The sequence below is a fragment of the Hypanus sabinus genome, chromosome 21, assembly GCF_030144855.1.
Source record: "Hypanus sabinus isolate sHypSab1 chromosome 21, sHypSab1.hap1, whole genome shotgun sequence".
NCBI classification, from domain to species: Eukaryota; Metazoa; Chordata; class Chondrichthyes; order Myliobatiformes; family Dasyatidae; genus Hypanus; species Hypanus sabinus.
The window spans coordinates 22799573-22822341 of NC_082726.1; positions in this window are offsets into that span (position 1 = coordinate 22799573).

The following is a 22769-nucleotide window of genomic DNA, read 5'->3' on the forward strand; positions in this document are numbered from 1 at the left end:
ACCTGCCGGTGCTTACCGGGCACCAAGACGGCAGTTCAACTCTGGCCACCGTAGCCCTCGACCAAAGCGCCCCACGCCAGCTTGCAAGGTCAATGATGGACATCCTGGTGGAGGGGCACAGGACTAGCTGCCTTTTTGACATGGGCAGCACTGAGAGTTTTATTCACCTGGACACAGTGCAACGCTGTGGACTCGTGACACGGCCAGTAAGCCAGAGGATCACCTTGGCTTCTGGGTCATATTCCACAGACATCCGGGTGGATTATGTAGCGACATTGGTGGTGCAGGGCACAGAATATCGGAACTTTGCGCTACTGGTCACGCCTCAACTGTGCACGCCAGTGCTATTGGGGCTGGACTTCCAGAGCCACCTCGAAAGTGTGACTATGGCATATGATGGGCCCCTCCCACCATTCACTGTCATGAATCCTCAGTTTTGTGGGACCTCGCCATATACCCCGCTACTGACCACACACACACACCGAACCACACGTCCCATCCAGAACCATGCCAACAGCTGCGCTACTGACACCACTTGCAGCCTCTCCACCCTCAAGGTCCCTCCCCCACCGCTGTTCGCCAACCTGACCCCCGACTGTAAACCTGTGGCAACTAAAAGCAGGAGGTACAGCGCGGGGGACAGGGCCTTCATTCAGTCAGAGGTGCAGCGGCTGCTCAGGGAGGGGATCATTGAGCCAAGCACAAGCCCTTGGAGGGTCCAGATGGTTGTTGTTTGGACTGGGCAGAAAAATAGGATGGTTGTGGACTATAGTCAAACCATCAATAGGTTCACACAGCTTGACGCGTACCCCCTACCCCGCATCGCAGATATGGTCAACCAGATAGCTCAGTACAAGGTGTACTAGACAATAGATCTGAAATCTGCTTATCACCAGCTCCCCATCCACCCAGAGGACCGCCCCTACACCGCCTTCGAGGCAGGCGGCAGGCTCTACCACTTCCTGCGCGTCCCATTCGGTGTCACAAATGGTGTCTCTGTCTTCCAGAGGGAAATGGACCGGATGGTGGACCAGTGCCAACTGAAGGTCACATTTCCCTATCTGGATAACATCACCATCTGTGGTCACGACTGGCCGAATCACAACGCCAACCTCCAATGATTTCTCCAAGTGGCCGCAGCTCTGAACCTTACTTATAACAGGGACAAGTGGGTGTTCGGAACCACCTGACTCGCTATCCTTGGGTATGTCGTGGAAAACGGGGTCATTGGCCCTGATCCCGACCGTATGCGCCCCCTGTTAGAACTCCCTCTTCCCACCACCCTCAAAGCCCTCAGACAGTGCCTGGGCTTCTTTTCCTATTACGCCCAATGGGACCCCCATTACACAGACAAGGCCCGCCCCCTGGTCAAGTCTACCACTTTTCCCCTCTCTGCCGAAGCCTGCGCAGCCTTCAGCTGCATTAAAGGGGACATTGCCAAAGCAACCATGCATGCGGTGGACGAGACCATTCCCTTCCAAGTAGAGAGTGACGCCTCCGATTTCGCGCTTGCTGCTACCCTCAATCAGGCAGGCAGGCCAGTAGCATTCTTTTCTCGTACCCTTCAAGGCTCTGAAATTCGGCACTCCGCAGTGGAGAAAGAAGCCCAGGCCATAGTGGAAGCTATTAGGCACTGGAGGCACTATCTCGCTGGCAAAAGGTTCACCTTGCTGACCGACCAGCGCTCAGTTGCGCTCATGTTCAGCAACCAACAGCAGGGCAAAATCAAAAATGCTAAAATTTTGTGGTGGAGAATAAAACTCTCCACCTACAACTATGATATCCTGTACCAGCCTGGAAGGCTCAATGAGCCCCCTGATGCCCTATCCCGGGGAGCGTGTGCCAGCGCACAGCTCGACCAGCTATATGCCCTCCATGCACATCTTTGCCATCCGGGGGTCACCCGATTTTACCATTTCATGAAAGCCCGGAATCTGCTGTACTACCTTGAGGACATCAGGACGATGACCTGGGACTGCCAAGTCTGCGCTGAGTGCAAACCGCACTTCTACCGTCCTGAAAAGGCACAACTTATCAAGGCCACCCGCCTCTTTGAGCAACTGAGTGTTGACTTTAAGGGCCCCCTTCCCTCCACCGACCGCAATGTCTACTTTCTCAACATTATCGACGAGTACTCGCGGTTTCCCTTTGCCATCCCCTGCCCCAGCACCACTGCCACGTCTGTCATAAAAGCCCTGTGCCAGCTCTTCACTCTGTTCGGATATCCCTGCTATATCCACAGTGATAGAGGGTCCTCCTTCATGAGTGACGAGCTGCGCCGGTACCTGCTAGCTAGGGGCATTGCTACTAGTCGGACCAATAGTTATAATCCCCAGGGAAATGGACAGGTGGAGAGGGAGAATGCCACACTTTTAGCCCTTAAGTCAAAAGGGTTGCCGGTCTCTTGATGGCAGGAGGTCCTCCCTGAGGCTCTCCACTCTATCCGCTCCCTGTTATGTACGTCCACCAATGCCATCCCTCACGAGCGCCTATTATCTTTTCCCAGGAAGTCTGCCACTGGGAACAGTCTACCAGCTTGGCTGATGTCCCCAGGGCCAGTGCCGCTCCGGAAGCATGTGAGGAGCAATAAATACTCCCCGCTGGTCGAGAGGGTTCACCTTCTACATGCGAACCCCCAGTATGCTTACGTGGTCTTACCTGATGGGCGGGAGGACACGGTCTCCGTCCGTGACCTGGCGCCCACAGGAGCAACAGACCACTACCCCTAACACTCCACAGTAACTGTGAACCCTGTACCCGAGGTGACACCGCGCACACCGAGCCCTACACAGACTCCTCACGACTCTCCTATACCGGGCGTCTTGCACACGCATATACCAGGCGCCTCGCACACGCATGAGGGATCACTAACGCCTAGTGGGCTGACACCTCCAGTTAGGCCAGAACCAGTACAACCACCGTCTCCGGTGCAATCACCACCGGCACCTGTGCAATCACAGCCGGTGCTACATAGATCGCAGCAACAGATTCGACCACCTGATAGACATAACCTGTAAGTATACTTGTAAGAAACTTCGCTCCATGGGGACTCTCTTTTAAAACAAATGAATGTGAATGTGGTGAACTACATATACCTGTCTAGACACGCCCCCTGCTGACTGCACCCGTGGCTCCTCCCACAGACCCCGGTATAAAGGCGATTGAGGCCTGAGTCCGGCCCTCAGTCTCCAGGATGTAGTATGGTGGTCAACTACTGCTTGATCTTTCTTCCAGTCAATAAAAGCCGATATCTCGCCTTACGTCTCAGAGTGAGTTATTGATGGTGCATCAACTGTACTGTAGGTTTTCTATGTTCTATGTTTTAACATATAGGTTGTTTAATTTTTATTTGATTTGATTTATAGGGACATACAATAACAGGCCCTTCCAGCCCAATGAACTTGTGCCACCCAATTACACTCATTTGTCCAATTAACCTACTAAGCCATACATCTTTGGTACTTTTGTGGAAACTGGAGCACTTGGAGGAAATGCACACGATCAAGGGGAAATTTCCTTTCAGACTGCAGTGGAATTGAACAGCTGGTGCTGTGATAGTGCAACAGACTTACTTTGAAGTATCTTTGAAGATTATTTTCCCGCAAAATTAAGTAAAGAATTGTAGGTAATCCAACACTTTCAATTTTGCCATCCTGCTTCATCAGCCTCTACCTCTGGTATCCTGTGTCAGAAGACTGGGATGTCCTTTTCAGATAAACAACATAACCAAAGTGGGAGGGCTATCTCTGACTCCTACGTTCCACTCAGTGGTTTCTGCTGCGCACTCAGTTAGAAAGTGCTGCACAATTTCAAATACTACTTGTCGTGGAGGAGGAGGTGGGTGGGTTGTCAGGAATAACTCCAACCAGCTTATTATCTTGTCTGCATTCCATTTTGGAGACAAGCTGCCCCTAGGTAACATCTTCCAAGGTCCAACAAGGAATCCCATTGTCTCCCCTATCTTTGGTTTACCATACACTTTGCTCTTTCTCCATTCTTCAAGGCTTATCACTATTATAGTATAGTTAACTTAAAACAGCAACTATGCTGCTCCATTCATATAAAATTAGCCCTCTGTCCTAACTCAGCCTTATGTATCTTTCTCTTCCCCTCTTCAAAGGAATCAAAGGCAGAGCTTAGAAGGAGACAGAGTGGGTGAAGCCATTCTGGGTCATCGAAACCAGCCGATGCACGGAGTAGTGTACAAGTTGCGAAAGGAACTCCGTGGCCTGTGGAGGGAAATGAGAAGTCGACATTTCAGTTTGAGACCCTTCACCTGCACTGGAAGATAGAGGGGAGGTAGTCCGTGTGAAGGAAAGGGTGGGGCAAGGTCTAGCAGTTGACAGGTGGAACAAGCTGAGGAGAGGTGGACGGAAGGGTGGGATACAACAGAGGAGGTGATAGGTGGAGGCAACGAAGGGCTTTGGGTAGTGGAATCTGATAGAAAAAGGAAGCTGGAGCATGGAGCCAAATGAGGGGGATGGTGCACTAATGAGAACGGTATGGCAGAGGTACCCTGTGGGAGGGGTGCACGGGAATGATGTGCAGATGAAGTGGGCGGAGTAGTCGAAAGAAACAGGGTGATGGAGGCGGGAGTGGGTGCAGGAGCATCTGTGTAGATCAGGAGCAGAGAGAAAAGAGGCAAGAAGATTCTCAACAAGCCTTCTCAATCACCACAGCAAAGAAGTCATTGGACCCACACAATGCAGATAAGTGGCATCAGTATACAGAGTGCAATGGTTGGCACAGACTTGATGGGCTGAAGGGCCAGTTTCCATGCTGAACAGCTCTAGGATTAATTAGAATTGTTCTTCTCAGAGGTGTCATTGTGCCATTGGGTTTAATTACCACATTCTGAGTCATAATGAGTACGTGATAGTTTCCATGTTAATCTGTTCACATGAAATCAGTTCTTCCTACAGTAAGCAAGGACTAGTGGTTACAGTACAAAATATAATCAGCAGTTTATGCATCTGTACTTTCTATTCATCTGCACATGTCAAGGCCTAGCAACAGTGTTAGTACAAACTAGCAATCCCACAGTGTTTGCACCTAAAGTAAATCGGGATCCTGCCTGCATTAGAGGGCAAGAAAGGTTGGACAAACTTGGGTTATTTTCTCTGGAGAAGTGGAGGCTGAGGGGACAGCTGGTAGGTTTATAAGATTATGAGAGGCATAGAGAGAGGAAACAGACAGTATTTTTTTCCAGGACTGCCCAGGGCCTCGGTTGGTTGTTGTCCAAACTGGGTTCTCGTGCCGCAGGGTGTCCAATTGCAGCTGCCCAAGGAGAGATGCTGGAGGTGGTGTGGGAGAGAGCAGAGGCATAGTGGGTGAGTTGGAGTCCATGCCGGTTTGGGGGCTGGCCAACCACCAACTCCACCCTCCCCCTCAGTACTGCTCTCCAGTGTTTGTTCAGTGGAGGACAAGCTGGATTGTGTTCATCTGCACTAGTGCATGATGACTGGACCCCTCAAGCTTCTTCTTGCTGACAATATCCATGCACCATCGACTCTCAGGGTCTTGGACTATATTATATTGCTTTTGTGTGTAACTGTGTTTACAGCTATCTTATAGGTGCTATACATCCTTTGTGCTGTGTATGACTGTTGGTATTGTGCTTTGCACCTTGGCCCTGGAGGAATGCTGCTTCATTTGGCTGTATTTATGGGTATTCATGTATTGTTCAATGACAATTAAACATAAACTTGAAATGTCTAATACCAGAGGGCATGCATTTAAGGTGAGAGGGATAAGTCCAAAGGAGATGTGAGGAGCAAGTTTTTATACAGAGAGAGGTGGGTGTCTGGTATTCTCTGCCTGGGTTGCTGGTAGAGGCAGATATATTAGGGACTTGTAAGAGACATTATATAGGCATATGATTGTGAGGGAAACAGAAGGATATGAACATTGTGTAGGCAGAAGGAATTAGTTTAGTTGGCCATTGGATTACAAATTTAATTGGTTCAACAAAACATTGTGGGCTGAAGAGCCTGTTCGTGTGCTGTACTGTTCTAGGTTCTATGCTCCAAAACATTCACATAGACAGAAACAACTTACTGACATACGTAGTGGACTATTGACAGCCATCGGTAGAAGAGGGAAATTCCGTAACTTCCTCCATGGGGGATGTTCATTGTCAAAGCTGATTGCCAATCCTTGCCAATCCTTAGAGCAAATAAGAATAATAAGAAAGATGATGATAATAATAATAATAATAATAATAATAATAATAATAAAGTTACAGGTGGTATCATAACATAGTGTTTAGAGCATCACTTTACAGAGATTAGCAATTGTGGTTAGATTCCTGTCATTATTTGTGTGGAATTTGTACACTCTCTCTGTGATCACATGGGTTTCCTCCAGGTGCTCCAGTTTCCTCCCACAATCCAGAAGCGTACGATTAGGGTTCAGTCCTGGTGAAGGGTCTCCTGTAAAGTCAATATTTTCCATAGATGCTGCCTGCCTTGCTGAGTTCCTCCAGCATTGTGTGTGTGTGTGTGTTGGCTAGGGATAATAAGTAGTTACCATATGCTATACTAGACTTGCGGGCTGCCCAGCACACAACATATTTCCCTGCATGTTTCAATATATATATGACAAATAAATCTAATCTTTAGGCTCTGAAGAAAAGCCACATAGAGGATCAATAATATTGCAAGATGTACTCTTTGTGCTTCAGAAGTAAAATCTTGCTCTGAATTACAGAGCAGGAAAGGAAATGATGCTAGCAGATATGATATCTCATCTGTCACCAGAGCAGCAGTACGAGATGAGAGATTATGGTGTGAAGATACAGCAACAAAGCTGAGTGTGATCAGAGCCAAGACTGACAAAGATGGGGAGATTCAGGAATAAATGAAAGAAACACAACCATTAGTGTGATTGTAGTGCTTGTACAAAGATGACATCTCACTGCAAGTTGGCTTTGATCCAGAAATATGATACCCAAAGTGATGAAAAATGAAGGACTTCAAAATACAGCAATGCCACGTGGGTATAGAGAAATTGCAGCTGTGAGCTCGAACAGCTGTACACTAAATCGCCATCTTCAAACTAACCAAAAAATGTATTGGCATGTCAATGTTGTGACTGACTAAAACTGAGCCATACTGAAGTTGTACTGAGGAAATATAAAAGTCTTTATTCACACTGCAAACCTCCTGGAGAGTGAGGGAGAGTGTCCAGGAGAATTCAAAGCAATCTTACTCTACTGACATGATGTTTCAAACTTCTTCAACACAAAGATAACAATTATCGATTAACTAGCTCAAGAACAGTCCCTAACAGTCAAAATGGCTTACATTCAGAAATATGGAATGAAACAAAGCAGCAATGATGGCAAGTACCTTTCAATATCCAGCCTTACGTCCCCATCGTGAGAGGTGGAAACAGGAAAGGTTGGCCAACAAGGCTCTAGTGAAGCTGTATAGGCCAATCCCCTGTACAGTGGATGCAATGGATTACAAAAATATTGATGAACTCCAACCACACCATCGACTTTGTGAGAAAAGGCCCATTAACAAGTGAGCACGTGACACAGCACAGGGGAAGTCAGCAGGATCAGGCAAAGCTGACAACTCTTTTGCCACCACAGTCCATATCTACCTTGGGTAAGTGGAATGTGAGAACCATGTGCCAGGCAGGAAAATCTAACATCATAGCAAAAAGGCGTAAACTGTAGATTTTTGGCAACAAAGAAGACACTAGAAAAACTGCAGGCTTTCATCAACCAATGCCTGAGAAGGATCCTAAACATCAGGGTAACTCCTTAAAATGTGATCACAGAGAGCCAGAGTCTTACAACTCAGTCAACGTCTGGTTACATCTTAAGTTTATACAGTGAATTCTGGGTAATAGCCAACAGCTAGACATATTGCTCAGCGATTTCAAGAAGCACTTGTTAGGTATCAAGAAGCACTTGTTAGGTATCAACAAGTCTAAAAATATTCCTGTGCGATACACAAAATTAGATTTGCATATCCACAGTCAGTCCCTCTATTAGCTAGACAATCTCAGACAAAGGTTAACAATACCTCATCACTGGCATGATCTATATCTAGCTATTGTTAGCTCGCACAAGAGAAGCAGCGGCTGCATCTCATCCTGTCACCCTCATGAACCAAGTCAACATTTGATTCAAAATTTATTTTTTCTCTTAGTTTTCTTTCACAGGAGGTCGTCAGTGGTCTTCATTCCATTGGGATCAAAGGGCCCAAGAAGATGAAGAAGAATGATAGCAAGTGAGGTGCCATGAAGGCTACAGGACACCCTGAAAGATGTTCATGTACAACCAGAAACAGAATCTCATAATTGTAGAGTTATCCCCTCAGATTCCATTCAGAAGAATAATGAAAGACCTAAGGGTTGCAACAATGAGTGCAGAAGCTTGAATCATACTTTAAGTACAAAGGAGATGCTGAAGTGCGACAATGAAACACACTTCGTGTACAAAGGATGCAGAGTTTATAGAGTCGTACAGATTCACCACTGTGAACTCATCACATTACTATCCAAGAGAACACAAATTCTTGGCAAAATATCAAACGTCGACAAGGAGGATTACAGGAGTGAGGTAGATAGGCTGTTTGAATGGTGTCACTCAACATCAGCAAAGACAAAGAATTGATGTGGATCTCAGGGAGAGGAAGTCAGGAGAACATGCAGTGGTCCTCACTGTGGGGGGTAGCAGTAGAAGGTGGCCAGCTTTATGTTCCTATGTGTCAGAGCATCTGTCCTGGGTTCAACACTCTGATGCAATCACAAAGGAGGCATGCATTCAGCTCTACTTTGTCAGGAGTATGAAAAGACTCAGTATGTCACCAAAGGCAAATTTCTACTGATGTACAGTGGAGAGCATTTTAACTGGTTGCATCACTGCCTGGTATGGAAGCTCTAATTATAGGATCTCCAGAGGCTTCAGAGGGTTGTAGACTCAGCCAACTCCTTCACAGAAACACCCCTCCCTTCCTCAAGAAAGTAGCACCCATCATTAAGGACTCTTACCATCTGTGACAAGCCCTCTTTTTGCTACTCCCTTCTGGGTTAAGGTACAGGAACCTGAAGACTCACAATTAATGGTTTATGGACAGCTTCCTCCTCTCTACCATCAGATTTCTGAATAATCCAAGAACATTAGCTTATTGTTGCTTTTTTTTTGCATTCTCTATTCATTCTGAAATTTATTGTCACTTTATTTCTGATTCTGAAAGTCTTGATATCAGGGACATGGTGTTGGTAATGCCTGTAAAATCAGAGGTTAGCCTCTTTCTTCTTGGAACTGGTCGTTGCCTTCCACTATTATGACACAAATTGGAAACATAGAGAGACTGAAAATGCTGGAACTCTGGGTAACACACAATCTGCTGGAGGAACTCAACAGGTCAGGCAGTATCTATGGAAGAAAATGGACATCAAGACTGTTCATCAATAAGCAACAACTGTCCTTTTTTCTCCATACATGCTGCCTGACCCATTGAATTCTTCATATTTTAACTGTTGCACTGTGATATAAATGTTACTTGGCACTTATCATCCTTTCATTATGGAAACACAATACTCCCTACCATCTAGGACATTTTCAAAAGGCAATTTCAAAGTTGAAAACAAATTAATTAACAAAGAACATATATCTTACAATATACAACCCTAAGATTCATTTTCTTGTGGGTATACTCAATAGAGACATAATAGAATATCAACCATTATAGAATCGATGAAAGACCACACCAACTAGGGTGTTAAACTAGTGGGCAAAAGACAACAAACTGTGCAAATACAAAAATAAAGTCGTATTAATAATACTAGCAATAAATATCAAGAACATGAGATGAAGAGTCTTTGAAGGTGAGTCCATAGGTTGTGGAAACATTTCAAAAACGGTGCAACCGAAGTTGAGTGAAGTATCACTTTTGGTTCAAGAGCCTGATAGTTGTTGACAGGTAATAATTGTTCTTCAACCTTGTTGGTGTAAATCCTGAGGCTCCTGTACCTTCTTCCTTATGGCAACAGCAAGAAGGGTGCACGTCCTGGGCCCCTTATGATGGACCTCAAGAAGAACGCAGCATTGATCACTAAATACCCTTACCATCCAGGACACACCCTTGTCACATTATTAGCAGTGGGGAGGAGATACAGGAGCCCAATGATCTACCCTCAATGTTTTAAGAACAGCATCTTCCCCCTGCCATCAGCTTTCTGAAAGCTCCATAATCTCATGAACACTACCTTATTGTTTGCCTTTTGCACTCTATCTATTTTGAAACTTACAGTAACTTTTATATCTTCCTCTGTACTCATGCTGCAAAGCAGCAGCTTTCATATCATACGTCAATGATAAAAGCTCTGATTCCAATTCTAAACATTATTTAGGTCTCTCTGCACAACACCATAAATTGGTTCTTTTGCTGAAAAATTGTACAATTATAAGTGAAGTTTCCCATTCTTAAGCTTATGATTGACTGGAGAAGAGAGGGATAATTAACAAAATTATTAAACCTAGACTGGGAGAACTTCACTGGAATGAGGTAGCTGCAGATGAAATAATGCATCTGCTCTGAGCCGGCATGGAAGGTGTGAAGAGAATCATCAAAAGCTCTGTGAATATTAGCAGTAAATCTTTGATTGAAAATTGCTTTTGAAATTCACCAACTTGTACGTCAAAGATGGTTTGAGGACATGGGTTATCCGAAAGGACCCCTGCCTGTATGGGCAAGTTACAAATTCATCGGGCTTCTGTGTGGAAAACAGTTCTTGAAATGATCATGAACCAAAAAGAAAATCATTAAAGACTTTTGTGATTTTTTTGTGAAAAAATTCATCCTGTGATAATCCTGAGAGCAGTTCCATCCACAGAGTCATACACCACAAAAACAATTCCTTCAGCCCACCATGCCCAAGTGGACCAATGTACTTATCAAAATCAATGCCATTTACATCCCTTTGCTCTGTGGCAAATGTTGTGGAAGTGTTTGGCACCAGCATCTCCTTGGGCCAATAAACTTTGCCTAGAAGGTATCTGTCAAAGATGTTGTTGATTTTCATCAATGGAAATTTGTCACAGTTGTAGAAGAGAGATATTGCTGCTGTAGTTGTACTGAAATTTTAAAAAATGCCTTTTCTCATTAGAACAGAATTAAATGGAATTTAGGGGAATGAAAGATTTGAGTGTTTATAATGTGAAAGATTATTATTTCTGAAAAAGGATCTGGTGCTTATTTCTGATTGAAATACTTATAAAGGGAGATACACACAGGTATTATTGAGAGGTTACAGATTGTCAGTGATGAAGGTTTATATTCAGTTCTGAGGATGACAGGTGATTGGTACGGCCAAATTTGGAGCATTGTGTACAGTTCTGGTCACCGAATTATAGGAAAGATGTCAACAAAATAGAGAGAGTACAGAGAAGATTTACTAGAATGTTACCTGGATTTAAGCACCTAAGTTACAGAGAAAGGTTGAACAAGTTAGGTCTTTATTCTTTGGAGTGTAGAAGGTTGAGGGGGGACTTGATAGAGGTATTTAAAATTATGAGGGGGATAGATAGAGTTGACATGGATAGGCTTTTTCCATTGAGAGTAGGGGAGATTCAAACAAGAGAACATGAGTTGAGAGTTAGGGGGCAAAAGTTCAGGGGTAACATGAGGGGGAACTTCTTTACTCAGAGAGTGGTAGCTGTGTGGAACGAGCTTTCAATAGAAGTGGTAGAGGCAGGTTTGATATTGTCATTTAAAGTAAAATACATGTGCCTCCCATTCTGTGCATTCAGTAATGATGTGTCTTAAAATGTTAGGGTTCAGAGGAATGATGCATGGCAGACTTTTTCTGCTCTTGTATTCAACACTACCATTCACACATCTTTCCAGAACAGCTAAACAAGTTCCACAGATATATAGGTATTCCAATTACCTTATCAAAATATTTGTGAATAGTTATTGGCTCATGCACAACAAAGTCTAGCAAGTTGATTATTCGCGCTGATGCTTACCCTGTGATTAATGACTTGGGTTGCCAGTCTAGATGATGTGTCCCCAGGAGGCTTCGTCACATGATTTCTGGCCTCCAACAGTCCAGCCCCCACACCATTGGTTGCCTGATGTATTCATTGCCACGTAGCACCTCTTCCCCGTGCTAAAGTAAATTAACACCTTCCTGATCAGGGCGATAAGCACTCACAGCGTGGTTACAGCATTGAAGGAGGCTATTTTCCCATTGAATCTGTAGTGGCTCTGTGCAAAATACAACTGTGCTTTACCCACAGCTCTATAAATCCTTTCCTAATTGATATTTATCCAGCTCATTTTGAATGCTATAATTGAAGTTGCCTCCACCACCACTTCATACAGCGCATTCCACATTCTTCCCTTTTGCTGTTTAAAAAAGATTCTCAAGTCAATTTTGGTTCTTTTGCCAATCACCTTCATTCCATGTCTTCATCTATTTTGTGACCCATTCACCAGTGGGAAGAGTTTTTCGCTCCATCTATCCTGTGTACTTTGTGATTTTGCATACCTCTCAAATCACGCCCCAAGGAGAGCAACTCCATCTTCAAAAATGGTCATTCCCAGGACTATTTTGAGCAATCTCTTCCGCACCTTCTCTGAAGCCTTTACATCTTTCTTAAAGTGTTGTTCCCAGAACTGACACAATGCTCCAGTTGTTTATTAACCAGTGTTTAATAAAGGATTATTATGACCTTACACTGGTCCTCTGTTTGCAATGCCCAGATATGATATTCTTTTATAACCCACTTCTCAATATCAAATTCACAAATTCCAATAACTGCTTCCATTCTCTCTCTTTTACCCCACTTTCTTCAATCTTCCTGATCCATCACCCTATCACTTTCTCCACCCCGTCATCTCTTTCTGTTCATCATCCACACATTCCTCCCACCGCTTGTTTTCCTCACCTCCCTCCCTTTTATCCCTGTCTTCTATCAGATTCCATCATCTTCAGCCCTTTGTTATAGCTGGACAATAATAACCCTATCTACTAATAACCAATAAAGAACAACCATCATTATCAAAATAAACTGAGGCATTTTAAAGGCAACTCTCTAAGCCCTCTATGGCTTTGTCTAGCTTTAAACCCATTCCCTAATTTACTGAAAAACACAAAATGCTGGCTGAACTCAGCAGGCCAGGCAGCATCAATGGGAGGAGGTAGTGACGATGTTTCGGGCTGAAACCCTAATGAAGGGTTTCAACACACCATTGTCGGCTGAGGACTATGTTGTACTGTTGTACATTCCATGTTCTGAAATTTCCAAACTCGCTATGTCAGTTTTTCCAATGCAGGCTGCATAAATTTGTTCCATTGTCAGTTTCAGCAATAAACCTAAGTAGTAGCTTTTTCTAAACTACTTTGTTTTATGTACTTCATTGTGCTGAATCATTTGGTAACATTTATTTGACAGTGCAACTTTAGGCTGAGAAGCTGGAGCCAATGGTATCACAAAAAGTTGAGTGAAGAAAAGTTCAGCAGAAATGGTAGAGAGCAGTTATTTTTAACACAAAGTTCAAATTTCAAAGTAAATTTATCACCAAGGTATGTATATGTTACCATATATGACCCTGAGATTTCTTTTTGCTGGTATTCACAGTAGAACAAAGAAATATAATAAAATCAATGAGAAACTAAACACAAACAAAAACTGACAAACAACCAATATGCAAGACCAAAAACTGCATATACAACAACAGCAACGATAAATAAATCAATAGATAGATAAATAGTAACAGACACAAAACGTTGGGGGAACTCAACAGATCAGGCAGCATCTATGGAAATAAGAAAAGCAGACAACCTGCATGAGGGGGTTTGAACTCTGAAGTGATCATTCCCATCTGACGCATGCATTTTTGCAGTACAAATGCTTCAGTGTGGAAGTAATCCTTCCATTTCCTCCCACACCGAGGTGAGCGTGGGGAGAAAGGCATGTGCAGCATGTCCCTCATTCAAAGCAAAGACCAAATTGAGGGCCCTCCCTGCCTCAGACCATCTGTTCAACCGTTGGTTTGTGGTTGGTTTCATCACTTCAACTATTACATCAGCCATGATTACATTTCGTTCAAAGAGTCGTGTGAAGAAATACCTTGGGATGTATCCAAACAGCTTCCAATCATACATGTTGGAGGAAATCGGTATGACCCATCCAAGACTTAACCAGTTCAGAAGAAGGGGTGCAATTGCTCCTTAACCCGCTGGATTCCCGCTGGAGCATGTGAGTTGCTCCAGATTTCCGTGTCAGCAGTTTCTTGTGTCATCAGTTTCCAGTTATATCCACAAGGCTTTAGCCTGAAGAGTTTTCCAAATGTTCACACTCACATGACAGAGAAAAAAAAAATCTCTCTTAGTTCTGCCCCGAATGGATGGTCTAGAAGTGTTTCTTGCATAAAGTTGCTTGAAGAAGCAGCAAGGTAATGCCAGTGGAGAAAACTTGCCATTGATGGGGCGGAACATGTGTGTAATGCATGTACATATAAGTGTGATTTTAAGAACTCTATGTACATGTGCTATGGTTTCTGATACATTGGGTATGGGTTACTGCTGTCAGTAATAACATCATAAGAGTTGTATAGCTTAAAAGTAAGCTCTTTAGCCCACCAGGTCTTAACCCAAAATATCAACCATCCGTTTCTCTCCATAGATGCTTCCTGTCTTGGCATTAACACAATGGGTTAACAGAGCCACAAGAGGCCGCAGATGCAGGTGCAACAGAGAAACACTGCAACTCAGACAACGTTACCACTTGTACCACTGGAACCAACCTTCCGAGGTCAAGACAGTGGAACACCCCCAGCGCACTGTCTTTATAACTTTAAAACTCTCCTGAGCTGGTTTCTTTGTGCATTTCACATGCATGACAGACGAACTGCACACATCTGTCTTTGTTGGATATAAAGAATAGCCAACTATTTATTTTTTCTATATATTCTTATTGTAATTGATGGCAGTTTCAATGTACTGCTGCCACAAAACAATGAATTGCATGATGCATGTCAGTGACAACCCTGATTCTGAACTACATTTATTTATCTATTTAGCGATGCAGCTCAGAACAGGCCCTTCTGGCCCAACGAGCCACACTGTTGAGCAACCCAACTATTTAAACCTAGCCTAATCACAAGTCAATTTACAGTGACAAATTAACCTACTAACTGGTAGGTCTTTGAATTGTGGGAGGAAGTCAGAGCGCCTGTGGGAAACCCACGTGTACACCGGAAGGACATACAGATTTCTTGCAGAGAGCATGGGAATTGAACTCCAAACTCTGACATCTCAAGCTGTAATAGTGTCGTGCTAACCATTCTGGTACTCCATTCTACTGTATTGTATGTATTGTACCTACACACGCCTCTATCTACCTGTGTTTGCTTCTCATCAGACTTATGGCTTCAATAAAGACATTCTGCTGGTAACTCTGTTACTCTCTCTGACAATATATATAGGCATCCATTAGTCTTGAGAGACCGTGGATTTGCGCCTGGGCAGGGTCGTATGGGAGACTGGCAATTCCCCTCTCCACACCACCGATGTTGTCCAAGGGAAGGGCAAGGGCCAATACATGGGCACCGGTGTCATCACAGAGCAATGTGTGGTTAAGAGCCTTGCTCAAGGACACAACACGTTGCCTTAGCTGAGGCTCGAACTAGCAACCTTCAGATCACTAGACCAGCAGCTTAACCACTGGGCCACGTGCCAACTCTCTCTGACAAATATCAACAATAAAATGATCACAGCCATTACAGAATGGAGGACTAACCACCAGGAAGCTCTTAGTGAATGATGTGGTACAAATGTGGACACAGTAGCACCAGTCAAAAAATCCATTAAGACGTATCCATGGTTTCCTGCGTACAAATTTTTCAGAGCATCTGGGCATGGTGCTCCATTAACTACATTGTTGACACAAAGATAGTCTTTTGCAACATAAACGCTTGTTTTTATCAGAGACCAATGAAAAGGGGTTTCCATTACAAAAGTTGCCCTGTACAATATTGTTTTCAGGTGAAGGCAGTTATCAGTGAGTGAAATCAATGAATTAATATCAGCTGTGGTAGAATGGGAAACACCCAAACCTCTGAGGGATAATAATATATTCTTTCTGCTCTAGAAACTTGAGCACAAAAGAAATACAGCAATGGTGTAGGAGACGAAACTCCAGCTGACGTCAGAAAAGCAAATGTGTGGGAGTTTACTGTGTGAAAATTGACTGTGACATTTCCTAAACAGCAACAGTGACCACATGTCTGCCCACTTCCTAATCTCACCTAGTCAAGCTGACATACTGCCTCAGCAAAAGAACATTCTGAGTTTAACATCTTTGGAGTTTGTTTTAGATCGTCTCTGTAGTCTTGCCTCTCCCCCTACTATGATGTCCTCCCGTTCCTGGAGGGAGATCTACTAAATTTGCTGCCAGGACTACAGGGACTGCGTTATCATGGAGAGGTTGGTCAGGCTGGGAATTTATACTTCAGAGCCAAGGAGACTGAGAGGTGACCTTACACAAATGCATAAAATCATGAGGGGCATGGGTAGGGTAAATGCACACAGTCTTTTTCCAAGGCAAAGAACATCTAAAATCTGAGGGGATAGGTTTAAGGAGAGATGGGAAATAATTAAAAGGGATCTGAGAGGCAACTCCTTCACACAGAGGGTGATGTGTTTATATAGAACAATAGTCTGAGGCAGAGAAAGGGTAGAATAATATGATTTAATACAGCTACACAGATAGGAAATGTTAAGAAACTGCTGGGTGAAATGCAGGCAAATGGGACCAGCTCAGATGGGCATCTTGAAGCTAATGGGCCTGTTTCTAATCTGAATTACAGCAGGACACTACTGTATTTCTGTGAGATACCTAACTCATTAAATTCCGGTTTTCGGCTTTCTGCTCATCCATTGTAGATCTTGATCATAACTTCAGCTTCCATGACCTTAGACTTCAGCTGCCAAGACCTTAATCTTCAGAGTTTACCTCATAAAGCCTCTCCACCTCACGTTTCTTCTTTAAGAAGCTCTCAAAAACTTACTGTTATATGTGGAGATTATATGGTCCAACAGATTCTTTGAAAGTCAAGAATGAGCCAGAAATCTTGTGGTTACAACTGTTTTAACAGTAACCAACTGAGTCCACTGAAAACAAAAGACAAAAAACAAAGAAGCCAGGCTTGTCTCATATTGAAAACTAGGCAGATAAGAAAATTCCTCAATACCAACAGTCTATGTGATGGTTTGATATATGGTCTGTCACAAGCTGCAGACAAGCAAGCTACAAAAAAACAAAGCCAGCTCTGCAATAAATCATTAAATATCTATTCAACATTTACAGACAAACAGTTGATTATACAGCTAAAGACTTGTTTTATTTGTCACATGTATATCGAAACATAGAAACATATGGTGAGATGAGTTGTTTCACCCAGCCCAGCACAGTCCGAGAATTATGGCATTGGGGCAGCACCCAAATATCACCATGCTCCCAGCAGAACATTGCATGCTCACAATTTACTAACCCTAACCTCTTAGAATGTAAGAGGAAACCAGAGGAAATTGCTTGCAGTCACAGGGAGAATGTACACACTTCTTATGGACAGCAGTGGGAATCGAACCCTGATCGGTGATAACTGGCACTGTAAAGCAATGCAATAAATGCTACACTACTGTGCCATGCTATAGAGCAAATGTTATCACAAAACTAGGCAATAATTTGTTTTAAACTACTTTATGTATTTCAAGGTGCTGAATCATTTGGTAACATTTATTTCATTGTGTAGCTTAAGACTGAGAAGTTAAAGCCAACAATAACACAAAAACTTCAAAATTGGCCACCTTAGTGTCTCTAATATAGACTGCATGAATTCAATATTCAAATAAAAATGACAAACTCCTGACAGTCAGTGACAGGAATAGTACCCCGATTATTGACTTCAGGAGGAGGAAACCAGAGGTCCATGAGCCAGTCTTCACTGGTGGATCAGAGGTGAAGAGGGTAAGCAACTTTAAATTCTTTCATGGTATCATTTCAGAGGACCTCTCCTGGGCCCAGTACATAAGTGCAATTCTGAAGAAAGCATGGTAGTGCATCTAATTCCTTAGACATTTAAAACTTTGACAAAGTTCTATAAATGAGTGGTGGAGAGTATATTGACTTGTTGCATAACAGCCTGGAATGGAAACACCAGTGCCCTTAAATGGAAAATCCCACAAAAAGCAGTGGATACAGCCCAGTCCATTACAGGTAGAGCCCTCTCTACCATTGAGCACATCTGCACAGAGCATTGTCGAAGGAAAGTAACATCCATCATCAGGGACCCTCACCACTCAGGTTGCGCTCCCTTCTCGCAGCTGCCATCAGAAAGAAGTTACAAGGGCCTCAGGATTCTCACCACCAGGTTCAGGAAGAATTGTTACTCCTAAAATAACAGGCTCTTGAACCAGAGGGGATAATTTCTCTTAACTTCACTTGTTCTATCACTGAACTGTTCCCACAGCCTATGGACTCACTTTCAAGAACTCTTCATCTCATGTTATCGATATTTATTGCTTTCTTTTTTTTATTATTTTTCATTTTTCTTCTGTATTTGCACAGTTTCTTGTCTTTTGCACATTGACTGTTTGTCCACCCTATTGGGTTCAGACATTCTATCATGGTTACGCACACAACGTCGAAAGAACTCAGCAGGTCAGGCAGCATCCGTTGATCCACAGCATCTGCAGTTGTATTTTTGTGTTTTGATTCTATCATGGTTCTTGGATTTACTGAATAAGGCTGCAAGAAAATGAATCTCTGGGTTGTATATGGTGACATATATGTACTTTGATAACAAATTTACTTTGAACTTTGACTATGATCACTAACAGTGTAAAGCATTACATCAACCCCCTACACACTCTGCCACCCCAAACATATAAGCAAGCATAAAGAATGTTAAAATATAAGAAAAGTAACAACTTAGGGCTTCATCCAACATTACTTTGCTGATCTCTCCTAACATGTATCAGATTTTGCTAATAACCATACTGTGCAATGGCTTGGAACAAATTTTAGGTTACCGGTTCTGAATAAATAGAGATGTACACCCTGGGGCTACTTTATTATGCTCGTTAGTGCAAGTATCTAATCAGCCAATCATGTGGCAGAAACTCTATGCATAAAAGTATGCAGACAAGGTTCAGTTGTTGTTCAGCTCAAACATCAACATGGGGAAGAAAGGTGTTCTAAGTGACTTTGACAGTGGAATGATCATTGTTGGCTGATAAGGCAGTTTGAGTATCTCAGAATCTGCTGATCTCCTCGGATTTTCATGCATAGCAGTCACTAGAGCTTACAGGGAATGGTGCGGAAAAAAAACAACAACCAGTGAGTGCTGTGAGAACTGAAGTAAACTCATCCAGTGAGCAGCAGTAGTGTGGGCTAAAATACCTTGTTCAGGTCTGGCAGACACCATGGAAAAACAAAACGAGATAACATTTCAGCTTGAGGACCTCTCATCAGATTTGGGATATAATACTCAAAAGAATATCCTTTCCAAGTTCTAACACGGGGGCGGGGGGGGGGGGGGGTGTGGGTGGTTGTTATACACCATCCACAACTTTCTATTAGGCAATCAAGGTGTTGTTGTCATGCAGCTCCAGATCTCAGTGGGCCAATGAGATCAGCCTTATTATTTGTTTATTCATTCATGGGACAGGACAACAATGAAAATATCAGGGTTTATCACTTTTCTGACTTGACCCCAATCTAATAGGTCATTTCGGAGGGCTGTTAAGGGCCAATGAAATTGGCTGGGTCTGGAGACGCTAGTAAACCAGGCCACATAATGCAGATGACTTTTCCTGAAGGACTTGAGTGAAATAACAGCCTATAGTTTCGGTTTTGGGTGGCAGGGTGGAGATATGTCTCTGCCAAAGGAGATGCAAGGTGATCCTTCACTCTGCTAGCCTGCAGGTCACTCTCGAGCAAGATGTAGCATCTGCTTAGATCCCCCCCATCCACAAAGGCTGATCAGGGTCACGTGAAGCCATGGGATCAGGTGGTAGATAGTCGTATGAGCAGTCAGAGCATATCACAACTCTTGGTTATGCAACCACTGACGCCAGGCAATCTCTGAACAGTATTGATAATGATTGGAGTCACCCATCTTGTAAAGGCACCGATTGAAAAGTGGCAAACCACTTCTGTAGAAAAATTTGCCAAGAATAATCATGGTCATGGAAAGACCATGATTACCCCTGTCATACAACATGGCACATAACAAATGAATGATAATTTTACAACCAAAATGCTAAAAGAACTTAGAAGATCCTGATGAAGTGTCTCAGCCTGAAACACCAACTGTTTATTCCCATCCATAGCTGCTTCCTGAGCTGCTGAGCTCATCCAGCCTTTTGTGTGTGTTGCTCAATATTTCCAACATCAGTGTTACCAATACTAAGATGTTTTTTATTACTTGGGTTTTTAGATTTGTATTGTTTTCATAAAAAAACACTAAGACATTATGTATGGTGGAGATTACACATTCTCCCTTTGACCATGTTGGGTTCCTTCCACAGTGCAATAACATGCAAGCTGGTAGGTTAATTGGCCACAGTAAATTGCCCCATGTCCATAGTTGAGTCAAGTTATTGTTATTTGCATAATTATGGTGAGGTACAGGTATAATGAAAAACTTGTTAGTAGCAGCATCACTGGTACAAGTAGTACAGTAACTGTAAGGAGCAGATAGCAAAGCTAGGAAAGTAAACAGGGATCAGTGTGAGGCCATTGTAAATGGGAACTTGGTGGTAAATGAGCCAAAGAGCAAACATCTGTACTGAATTATTCAGTGACTCTGTATAAATCATAAAGGGGTGTGGCTTATTTGTAAGAGAGCACTTAATTGAGTCATGACGTCATACAGCACAGAAAGAGGTTCTCTGGCCCTTCATGTCCGTACCTTGTGGCTGTCCTCCGGATGCTCCAGTTTCCTCCCACTTCTGAGAAGATGTACAGGTTCTGTTGGAATGAGCGAGGTGAACCCAGGTGCAGGACACAGGCACGGAGGTTGCGTTAGGATGTAGACGCGAGCATGAGTGCTGAATCAGCAAACAGGAGAGAGTGCAGCAAGGCAGGAGACAGACAGAACTGATCTTGACACAGAGCGTAGAAAGGGAAGCGGCAGACAAAACTTTCCTTAGCACGGAGAGATGGAGTTACACAGGTAAACCTCGGCGCTGATGTAAAACTAAAAAGACTTTTCTTGACACGGAGAGACTGAGTTGTACAGGTAATTCTCAGTACTGAAGCAAAACTTAAAATACACAGTCCTAAGCGGCTAGGAAACGTTAATTACCACACAGACAAAACCAGCGATCTGGCAACTAGTGGTTGCAAAGCCAGGGTTCTTATGCTGCAGGTCTTGATGAAAACCAGGTGTGCTGCCATCAAAGGGAATTAGGAGAAAATGGGGAATTAACATTAAATGACAGGTTCATGTTAATAAATTGTGAACATGCTATGTTGGCGCTGGACGCATAGCAAGTCTTGTGGGCTGTCCCTAGCATATCCTCGAGTTATGCAGGTCACTGACACAAATGACACATCCCAAAGTATGTTTCAATGTTTTGGTGTACATAAGACAATTAAATAAAGCCTACCAATTAACTGTCTATGCTAACACACACACAAAATGCTGGAGGAACTCAGAAGGCCAGGACAGGATCGTGATGAAGGGTCTTGGCCTGAAATGTTGACTGCGCTCTTTTCCGTAGATGCTGCCTGGCGTGCTGAGCTCCACCAGCAGTTTGTGTGTGTTACTTTGGACTTCCAACATCTGCAGATGTTCCTGTGTATGTGGAACTGTCTATACTAATTGAATGTACTAGCATTTGTTGCATCTTCAAGCTCCTACTACAGATTGTATGTTTTTGTCATTGTCACTGTTACAAAGTGTGCACAGGTCAACAGGATTACGAGACATTCATCCCTTTGGCTGCGCTAAAAGATTGCATAGTTGCCACAGTGAGATACAGACTCTTCTCTCCAGGGTCTTACTGAACTAATATGTTCCAAAGTTGTTATTGCCTAAAATGTGCATTTGGATATTCTAACAACATTAAAGGCATGATATTGAAAGAAATTCATGACACCTACAAGGACAGTATTTAGAATCTCCTTGCATTTGCAAATCTCAGAAAGTACAATGTGAAAATGGTGCGACACTTAGGTTAAAAGCCACTAAGGTAGCTTATCTCAGCGCAAGATACATTGCAAATCCATGCATTTGTGTTAGTAACTTTTTTTTCAATTTATTGGTATATTGAAACTACCTGCTCAAGTGCAAGGACACATACAGAGCCCTAAAAATTAAATCAAAAACCAAACAATGTGAACAAGGGGCCAACACAAGCACAATGAGGAAGATGTGACCAGCTCAGGAAGACACCTTATTGACTTTTTGGACAAGGTGTCTGTAACGTTCTCCTTCAGGTGTACTAATAACGCCGAATTCAACGTCGAGATAAACCACAGTCAATGAAACCAGATCGCAGTAAGATTAACCATTTACTGTTCACTCTTCACATTAACATATGGTGAAAAAGCGTTGCTCTCACTGTGATTTCTAGTGCCTGCAAAACAACTTCTGCTCAGGTGTGCCTGGTGGTGAGCCCCCACCCTCGCGTTAATTTCAAACCGGTACTTTCCCACAAGACGCGGCAAAACCGGATGTGACGTCATCGCATGCTGATATATTTTACATGCAATGAATATACTTTAAACA